Source organism: Trachypithecus francoisi, unplaced genomic scaffold (assembly GCF_009764315.1).
Source record: "Trachypithecus francoisi isolate TF-2019V2 unplaced genomic scaffold, Tfra_2.0 Lachesis_group21, whole genome shotgun sequence".
Lineage (NCBI taxonomy): Eukaryota > Metazoa > Chordata > Mammalia > Primates > Cercopithecidae > Trachypithecus > Trachypithecus francoisi.
In genome coordinates, this window is record NW_022681467.1 from 1,859,595 (window position 1) to 1,869,347 (window position 9,753).

General features: G+C 43.6%; 1 pseudogene across 1 annotated transcript; it reads right to left on the minus strand.

The window, feature by feature from the left end:
• Nucleotides 1–7,189: 7,189 nt before the first annotated feature.
• On the minus strand, nt 7,190–9,284 carry LOC117068358 (annotated as a pseudogene). The gene has a single exon (XR_004431088.1). The product of XR_004431088.1 is annotated as a calponin-2-like (transcript).
• Nucleotides 9,285–9,753: the final 469 nt, after the last annotated feature.

Consider the following 9,753-nt stretch of genomic DNA (forward strand, 5'->3'; position numbering starts at 1 on the left):
GAGATGATATCTCATGGTGGTTTAGATTTGCATTTCTCTAATAACCAGTGATGATGAGCTTTTTTTCATAAGTTTGTTGGCTGCATAAATGTCTTCTTTTGAGCAGTTTCTGTTCATATCCTTCACCCAATTTTTGATTTTTTAAAAAATTTGTTTACCTTCTTTGTAGATTCTGGATACTGATCCTTTGTCAGATGGATAGATTGCAAAAATGCGCTACAGGAGACTGGGGCTTATTTCATCCCTTTGGCTTCAACTGTAAAAGGCGGCCGTCTCAAGGGGGCCATCTATAGACCTACCCTCAGGGCACATTCTCTTTCTCAGGGATGTTCCTTGCTGAGAAAAATAATTCAGGGATATTTCTCCTATTTGCTTTTGAAAGATGAGAAATATGGCTCTGTTCCACGTAGCTCACCAGCAGTCAGAGTTCAAGGCCGTCTCCCTTGTTCCCTGAACATTGCTGTTATCCTGTTCCTTTTTTCAAGGTGCCCAGATTTCACATTGTTCAAGCACACATGATCTACAAACAATTTGTGCAGTTAACACAATCATCACAGGGTCCTGAGGTGACATTCATCCTCCTCAGCTGACGAAGATGATGGGATTAAGAGATTAAAGACAGGCATAGGAAATCACAAGGGTATTGATTGGGGAAGTGATAAGTGTCCATGAAATCTTCACAATTTATGTTCAGAGATTGGAGTAAAGACAGGCGTAAGAAATTATAAAAGTATTAATTTGGGGAACTAATAAATGTCCATGAAATCATCACAATTTATCTTCTGCTGCAGCTTCAGCCAGTCCCACCGTTTGGGGTCCCTGACTTCCCGCAACAGTTGTAGATGTGTGATGTTATTTCTGAGGCCTCTGTTCTGTTCCATTGGTCTATCTCTCTGTTTTGGTACCAGTACCATGCTGTTTTTGTTACTGTAGCATTGTAGTATACTTTGAAGTCAGCATGATGCCTTTGTCCTTTTTTCTTAGGATTGTCTTGGCTCTGCAGGCTCTTTTTTGGTTCCATATGAAATTTAAAGTAGTTTTTTCCAATTCCATGAAGAAATCAATGGTAGTTTGATGGGGATAGCATTGAATCTATAAATTACTTTGGGCAGTATGGCCATTTTCATGATACTGATCCTTCCTAGCCATGAGCACGGAGTGTTCTTCCATTTGTTTGTGTCCTCTCTTATTTCCTTGAGCAGTGATTTGTAGTTCTCCTTGAAGAGATCCTTTACATCCCTTGTAAGTTGTATTCCTAGGTATTTAATTCTCTTTGTAGCAATTGTGAATGGTAGTTCACTCATAATTTGGCTATCTGTCTGTTATTGGTGTATAGGAATGCTTATGATTTTTGCACATTGATTTTGTATCCTGAGACTTTGTTGAAGTTGCTTATCAGCTTAAGGACATTTTGGGCTGAGATGATGGGGTTTTCGAAATATTCAGTCATGTCATCTGCAAACAGAGACAATTTGACTTCTTTTTTTCCTAATTGAATACCCTTTATTTCTTTCTCTTGACTGATTGCCCTGACCAGAAATTCAAATCCTATGTTTAATAGGAGAGGTGAGAGAGGGCATCCTTGTCTTATGCCAGTTTTCAAAGGGAATGCTTCCAGCTTTTGCCCATTCAGTATGATATTGCCTGTGGGTTTGTGATAAATAGTTCTTATTATTTTGAGGTATATTCAATCAATACCTAGTTTATTGAGAGTTTTTAGCATGAAGGGCTGTTGAATTTTGTTGAAAGTCTTTTCTGCATCTATTGAGATCATCATGTGGTTTTTGTCATTGGTTCTGTTTATGTGATGGATTATGTTTATTGATTTGTGTATGTTGAACCAGCCTTGCATCCTAGGGATGAAGCTGACTTAATCATGGCGGATAAGTTTTTAATGTCCTGCTGGATTTGGTTTGCTAGTATTTTATTGAGGATTTTCACATTGATGTTCATCAGGGATATTGGCCTGCAATTTTCTTTTTTTGTTGTGTCTCTGCCAGGTTTTGGTATCAGTTTGATGCTGGCCTTATAAAATGAGGTAGGGAGGATTCCCTCTTTTTCTATTGTTTGCAATAGTTTCAGAAGGAATGGTACCAAGTCCTCTTTGTACCTTTGGTAGAATTTGGCTGTGAATCCTTCTGGTCCTGGACTTTTTTATGTTGGTAGGCTATTGATTACTGCCTCAATTTCAGAAGTTGTTATTGGTTTATTCAGGGGTTTGACTTCTTCCTGGTTTAGTCTTGGGAGGGTGTATATGTCCAGGAATTTATCCATTTGTTGTAGATTTTCTAGTTTATTTGCATAAAGGTGTTTATAGTATTCTCTGATGATAGTTTGTATTTCTATGGGATCAGTAGTGATATCCTGTTTATCATTTTTTATTGTGTCCATTTGATTCTTCTCTCTTTTCTTCTTTATTAGTCTGGCTAGTGGTCTATCTATCTTCTTGATCTTTTCAAAAAACCAGCTCCTGGATTCATTGATTTTTTTGAAGGTTTTTTTAAGTCTCTATTTCCTTCAGTTCTGCTCTGATCTTAGTTATTTTTTGCCTTCTGCTAGCTTTTCAATTTGTTTGCTCTTGCTGCTCTAGTTCTTTTAGTTTTGATGTTAGGGTGTCAATTTTAGATCTTTTTGCTTTCTCTTTTGGGCATTTAGTGCTATAAATTTCCCTCTATACACTGCTTTAAATGTTTCCTGCAGCTTCTGGTATGTTGTGTCTTTGTTCTTATTGGTTTCAAAGAACATCTTTATTTCTGCCTTCATTTCGTTATGTACCCAGTCGTCATTCAGGAGCAGGTTGTTCAGTTTCCATGTAGTTGAGCGGTTTTGAGTGAGTTTCTTAATCCTGAGTTCTAGTTTGATTGCACTGTGGTCTGAGAGACAGTTTGTTATAATTTCTGTTCTTTTACATTTGCTGAAGAGTGCTTTACTTCCAACTATGTGGTCAGTTTTGGAATAAGTGTGATGTGGTGCTGAGAAGAATGTATATTCTGTTGATTTGGGGTGTAGAGTTCTGTAGATGTCTATTAGTTCCACTTGTTCCAGGGCTGAGTTCAAGTCCTGGATATCCTTGTTAATTTTCTGTTTTGTTGATCTGTCTAATATTGACGATGGTGTGTTAAAGTCTCCCATATTATTGTGTGGGAGTCTAAGTCTCTTTGTAGGTCTCTAAGAACTTGCTTTATGAATCTGGGTGCTCCTGTATTGGGTGCATATATATTTAGGATAATTAGCTCTTCTTGATACATTGATCCCGTTACCATTATGTAATGCCCTTCTTTGTCTCTTTTGATCTTTGTTGGTTTAAAGTCTGTTTTGTGAGAGACTAGGATTGCAACCCCTGCTTTTTTTTTCTTTCTTTCCATTTGCTTGGTAAATATTCTTCCATCCCTTTATTTTGAGCCTATATGTGTCTTTGCACGTGAGATGGGTCTCCTGAATACAGCACACTGATGGGTCTTGACTCTTTATACAGTTTGCCAGTCTGTGTCTCTTAATTGGGGCATTTAGCCCATTTATAAAAGGTTAATATTGTCATGTGTGAATTTGATCCTGTCATTGTGATGTTAGCTGGTTATTTTGCTTGTTAGTTGATGCAGTTTCTTCTTAGCATCAGTGGTCTTTACAGTTTGGCATGTTTTTGCAGTGGTTGGTACCGGTTGTTCCTTTCCATGTTTAGTGCTTCCTTCAGGAGCCCTTGTAAGGCAGGCCTGGTAGTAACAAAATCTCTCAGCATTTGCTTGTCTGTAAAGGATTTTATTTCTCCTTCGCTCTCCTCTGCTCATGAAGCTTAGTTTGGCTGGATATGAAATTCTGGGTTGAAAATTATTTTCTTTAAGAATGTTGAATATTGGCCCCCACTCTCTTCTGGCTTGTAGGGTTTCTGCTGGTAGATCTGCTGTTAGTCTGATGGGCTTCCCTTTGTGGGTAACCTGACCTTTCTCTCTGGCTGCCCTTAACATTTTTTCCTTCATTTCAACCTTGTGTCTGATGATTTTGTGTCTTGGGATTGCTCTTTGCAAGGAGTATCTTTGTGATGTTGTCTATATTTCCTGAATTTGAGTATTGGCCTGCCTTGTTAGGTTGGGGAGGTTCTCCTGGATAATATCCTGAAGAGTATTTTCCTACTTGGTTCCATTTTCCCCATCACTTTCATGCACACCAGTCAAACACAGATTTATTTGGTCTTTTCACGTAGTCCCTTATTTCTTTGAGGCTTTATTCATTTCTTTTCACTCTTTTTTCCCTCTAATCTTGTCTTCTCACTTTATTTCATTGAGTTGATCTTCAATCTCTGATATCTTTTCTTCCACTTGATCAATTCGGCTATTGATACTTGTGTATGCTTCCTGAAGTTCTCATGCTATGTTTTTCAGCTCCATCGGGTCATTTATGTTCTTCTCTAAACTGGTTATTCTAATTAGTAACTCATCTAAGCTTTTTTCAAGGTTCTTAGCTCCCTTGCATTGGATTAGAACATGCTCCTTTAGCTCAGAGACGTTTGTTATTACTCACCTTCTGAAGCCTCCTTTTGTCAATTGGTCAAACTCATTCTCCACCCAGTTTTGTTCCCTTGCTGGTGAGGAGTTGTGATGCTTTGGAGGAAAAGAGGCATTCTGTTTTTTGGAATTTTCAGCCTTTTTGCACTGGTTTCTCCCCATCTTCGTGGATTTATCTACCTTTGGTCTTTGCCGCTGGTGACCTTTGGATGGAGTTTTTGCATGGTTGTCCTTTTTGTTGATGTTGATGGTATTGCTTTCTGTTTGTTAGTTTTCCTTCTAACAGTCAGGCTCCTCTGCTGCCGGTTCCCTGGAGTTTGCTGGCGGTTCATTCAAGACCCTGTTTGTCTGGGTATCACCAGTGGAGTCTGCAGAACAGCAAAGATTGCTGCTTGTTTATTCCTCTGGAAGCTTTGTCCTAGAGGGCCACCTACCAGATGCCAGCCAGAGGTCTCCTGTATGAGGTGTCTGTTGGTCCCTACTGGGAGATGTCTCACAGTCAGGATACACAGGAGTCAGGTACCTACTTGAGGAGGCAGTCTGTCCCTTATCCGAGCTTGAATGCTGTGCTGGGAGATCCACTGCTCTCTTCTGAGCTGTCAGGCAGGGACGTTTAAGTCTGCTGGAGCTGTGCCCACAGTCACCCCTTCTCCCAAGTGCTGTGTTCCAGGGAGATGGGAGTTTTATCTCTAAGTCCCTGACTGGGGCTGCTGCCTTTTTGTCAGAGATGCCCTGCCAAGAGAGGAAGAATCTAGAGAGACAGTCTGGTCACAGGGACCTTGCTGAGCTGGAGTGGGCTCCCCCCAGTTCGAACTTCCCCATGACTTTGTTTACACTGTGAGGGTAAAGCCACCTACTCAAGCCTCAGCAATGGCAGATGCCCCAGTCCCCACCAAGCTCAAGCATTCCCAGGTCGACCTCAGACTGCTGTGCTGGCAGTGGGAATTTCAAGTCAGTGGATCTTAGCTTCCTGGGCTCCGTGTGTGTGGGACTGCCAAGCCAGACCACTTGACTCCCTGGCTTCAGCCCCCTCTCCAGGGGAGTGAACGGTTCTGTCTCACTGGCATTCCAGGTGCCACTGGGGTATGAAAAAAAAAAAAGCTCCTGTAGCTAGCTCAGTGTCTGCCCAAATGGCTTCCCAGTTTTTATGCTTGAAACCCAGGGTCCTGGTGGTGTAGGTACCGGAGGGAATCTCCTGGTCTGCTGGTTGTGAAGACCATGGAAAAATCACAGTATCTGGGATGGAGTGCACTATTCATCCCAGTGCAGTCTCTCATAGCTTCCCTTGGCTAGGGGAGGGCAATGCCCTGAATGCTTGCACTTCCTGGGTGAGGTGATGCCCCACCCTGCTTCAGCTCACCCTCCGTGGCCTGCACCCATTGTTCAACCAGTCTGAGTGAGATGAACTGGGTACCTCAGTTGGAGATGCAGAAATCACCCCGTCTTCTGTGTCGATCTCGCTGGGACCTACAGACTGGAGCTGTTCCTATTCGGCCGTCTTGCCAGCGACCTGTTTATCTTTTCAAAAAACCATTTTTGTTGTTTCACTGGTCTTTTTTTTTTGGTCTCATTGATTTCTGCTCTTGTCTATAGTATTTCTTTATTTCTACTAATTTTAGGCTTCATTTGCATTTGCTTTTCTAGTTCCTTTTTAAGGTGTATCATTAGGTTGTTTAAAGTTTTTAATAGCTTTTTTGATGGAGGCATCTATTGCTATAAACTTCTTTCTTAGTACTGTTTTTGCTTTATCCCATAGGTTTTGGGATGTTGTGTTTCTATTTTCATTATTTCAAAATTTTAAAATTTTCTTATTTTTTAATTGACCAAGTCATTTTATAGGTGCATATGATGTATTTTCCACAAGTTTGTATAGTTTCCAAAGTTTCTCTTGTTACTGATTTTCAGTTTTCCGTTGTGGTCAGAAAAGATACTTGATACCATTCGATTTTTTACTTTTTTGAGACATGTTTTGTGGCCTAACACATGGTCTTTCCTGGAGAATATTCCATGTACTGAGAAAAATGTGTATTCTGAAGCTGTTTGATGAAATTCTCTTTAAAAAAGTTTGTTTTTACCTTTCAGGTCTGTTGGGCTTAAAGATGAGATGTTCTTTAAATGTCTATTAGATTAATTTGTTCTATAGTGCCAATAAAGTCTGATGTTCTTCATTGATTTTCTGTTAAATAGTCTGTCCAATACTGAAAGTGGGGTGTTAAAATCCCCAGCTATTATTGTTAGGGTTTCACTCTCTTTTTAGCTCTAATAACATTTGCTTTATATATCTCAGTCCACTGGTATGGATTGTACATGTATTTATAATTTTTATATCCTTTTGCTGAATTGACCTCTTTATCATTATACAACACATTCTTTGCCTCTTTTTTTTGCCATTTTTATCTTGAAATTTATTTCTCTGATATAAATATAGCTACTCCTGTTCTTTTTTTGCTTGCCTTTGCATGGATTATCTTTTTCCATCCCTTTATTTCCAGTCTTTACATGCTTTTATAGATGAAGCGAGTTTCTTGTAGGAGCATATAGTTGGGTCTTGTTTTATTACCACTCAAGGACTCTATGTCTTTTGATTGCAGAAGTTAGTCCATTTACATTCAATGTTGGCATTTATAGGTAAGAACTCAATACTGCCATTTTGTTGTTTATTTACTAGTTGCTTTATCAATCCTGTCTTCTTTTTTTTTTTTTTTTTTCTTCTTACAAACAGAGGTTTTATTGCGTTTGGTCCACAATCGTATTTCACATTATCTCATGGAGCAGGGCCCCTGGGTGGGGGTCCCTGTGCAGTACTTGGCGGGGCGTGTGGCCAGGGGAAGATGGAGCAGTATAGCTTGTCGAGCCCAGAAAGGAGGCGGGTTGGGGGCTCCTTAAAACCTACTGAGGGGCCGGGCATGGTGACTCACACCTATAATCTCAGCACTTGAGGAGGCCGAGGCGGGTGGATCACATCTGAGGCCAGGAATTCGAGACCAGCCTGGCCAACATGAAGAAACCCCGTCTCCACTAAAAATACAAAAATTAGCCGGGTGTGGTGGAGCACCTGCAGTCCCAGCTACTCGGGAGGCTGAGGCTGGAGAATCGCTTGAGCCCGGGAGGTGGAGGTGCAGTGAGCTGAGATTGCGCTACTGCACTCTAGCCTGGGTGACAGCCACAACTAAAACAAAACCTACTGAGGCCAGAGTGGGTTGGAGGGGTAGCATGGAGAGGGGATCAGGCTTAGCCCCAACAACTCAGAATTTCACTTCCCTGTACGGCCTTCACTTTCCCCACCTGGCCCCGGGGGCAGGTCTGAGGGTCTGAGGTCTGTTGGTCCTGGGGAAATCCAGTCACTCGGGAGCCGGAGATATTTAGCATCATGGCAGGGCCCCCTTTCCCAGGTGACTGATTTCCCAGCACCTTCTCCACTGTCCCTGCCCCATTCCTCAGGAATAAAAAACAAAATGTATTTTTCTTTTGTGAATACTTCCTGAAACTTGCAGAGAAACCACAAACTGCTCAGCTGACAAAAGGGGGAAGAGGCGAGGCAACCAGAAACCTTTGGGAACCGGTTAGTCTCTTCTCCCCAGCACAGCCTGAACGTGCCAGCAGGGACCCTCGCCCTACACGCCCTACACGTATGGGGATATGGCCTTGACCTCCCTCCCCCACAGCCTGGTGGCTCCGCCCTGCGAAGGACCAAGGCAAAGGGGAAAAAAGCTCTGTTGCCTGATCCCACGCTGCCACTCACAGACCCTTGGTTGATTGGCAGCACTGAACCGGCTAAGAAAAAAAAGATGAAAACACAGAAAAACCCAGAAACGCAGACGGGGAGACGATGTGGGAAGAGAACGTGCTGGGAGCCTCAGTAGCTGGCCTCCTCCTGGTAGTAAGGGGGATATTCAGGGACCTCCCCCGGGTCTGGGCAGTCGCCGGCGCCTGAGGGAGCCCCATCGGCCACTGGGCCTTGCGGGCAATACTTGGGGTCATATATCTGTCGGCCCAGGCCGAAGACCTGGCCGCTCTGGTTGGCGCCCTGCGTGTAGCCCATCTGCAAGGACATGGAGGAGTTGTCACACTTGTCGGTTCCCAGCTTGGTGTCATAGATGTGCCGCCGCGTCCCGGGAGCCGTCATGCCCACCTGGCTCGCACACTTGTTTGTGCCCATCTGGAGGCTGATGGTCGAGTGGTCCATGGGGGGCAGGATATGGTTCTTGGGGTCATAGAGATGCCTCCTCGTGCCATACGCGGTCATGCCCGACTGTCTGGCGCATTTGTTGGTGCCCATCTGCAGCCCGATGACACACTGGCCGGCCTTCATGGTGGCATCGTCGAAATTCCGCTCCTGCTTCTCTGAGTACTTGACGCCGATGTCCACCCCGCTCTGCAGCCCCTTAGTCTTGGCCTTCCCCGCCAGGGCGAGAAGAGATACCTGCACCTGTGTCACGTTCCCACTCTCAAACAGGTCCACGGGGGTTCATGGCGTAGCTGACCATGGCCTTGATGAAGTTGGACAGGTTTTCTAGCTGGTGCCAGTTCTGCATGGAGCGGTTGATCTTGGGGAGGGAGCCCGGCTGTAGCTTGTTCATGAGTGTGCGTAAGATAGTTCCGTCCTTCAAGCCCTTTTGGAAGTCGGGGCCGATGGAGAGGCCGGTGAGTCCCTCGATCCAGGTGCGGAGCTCTGCCTCCTTCTGAGGGTCATATTTGGACAGGAGCCGGTTCCTGACCTCGGCCGACAGCCCGTACGAGGGGCCCCTTGTTGAACTGCGTGGAGCTCATGGCTGGCTGGCAGGCGGCGGGACGGGGCCGGACGGGACGGGACGGGACCCCTGTCTTCTTTTCTTCCTTACTTCCTGTCTTCCTTTGTGTAAAAGTGGTTTTCTCTGGTGGTATGTTTTAATTTCCTTGTGATTTTTTTTTTGTTTTTATGTTTTGGGGTTTTTATTGCCTTGACTTTTTTCAATTTCTTATTTATTTATTTATTTATTTATTTTTATTTTACTTTAAGTTCTGGGATACATGTGCAGAATGTGCAGGTTTGTTACATAGGTATGCATGTGCCATGGTGGTTTGCTGCCCCCATCAACTCATCATCTACATTAGGTATTTCTCCTAATGACATCCCTCCCCTTGCCCCCCAACCTCTGATAGGCCCCAGTGTGTGATGTTCCTCTCCCTGTGCCCATATGTTCTCATTGTTCAACTTCCACTTATGAGTGAGAACATGTGGTATTTGGTTTTCTGTTCCTGTGTTAGTTTGCTG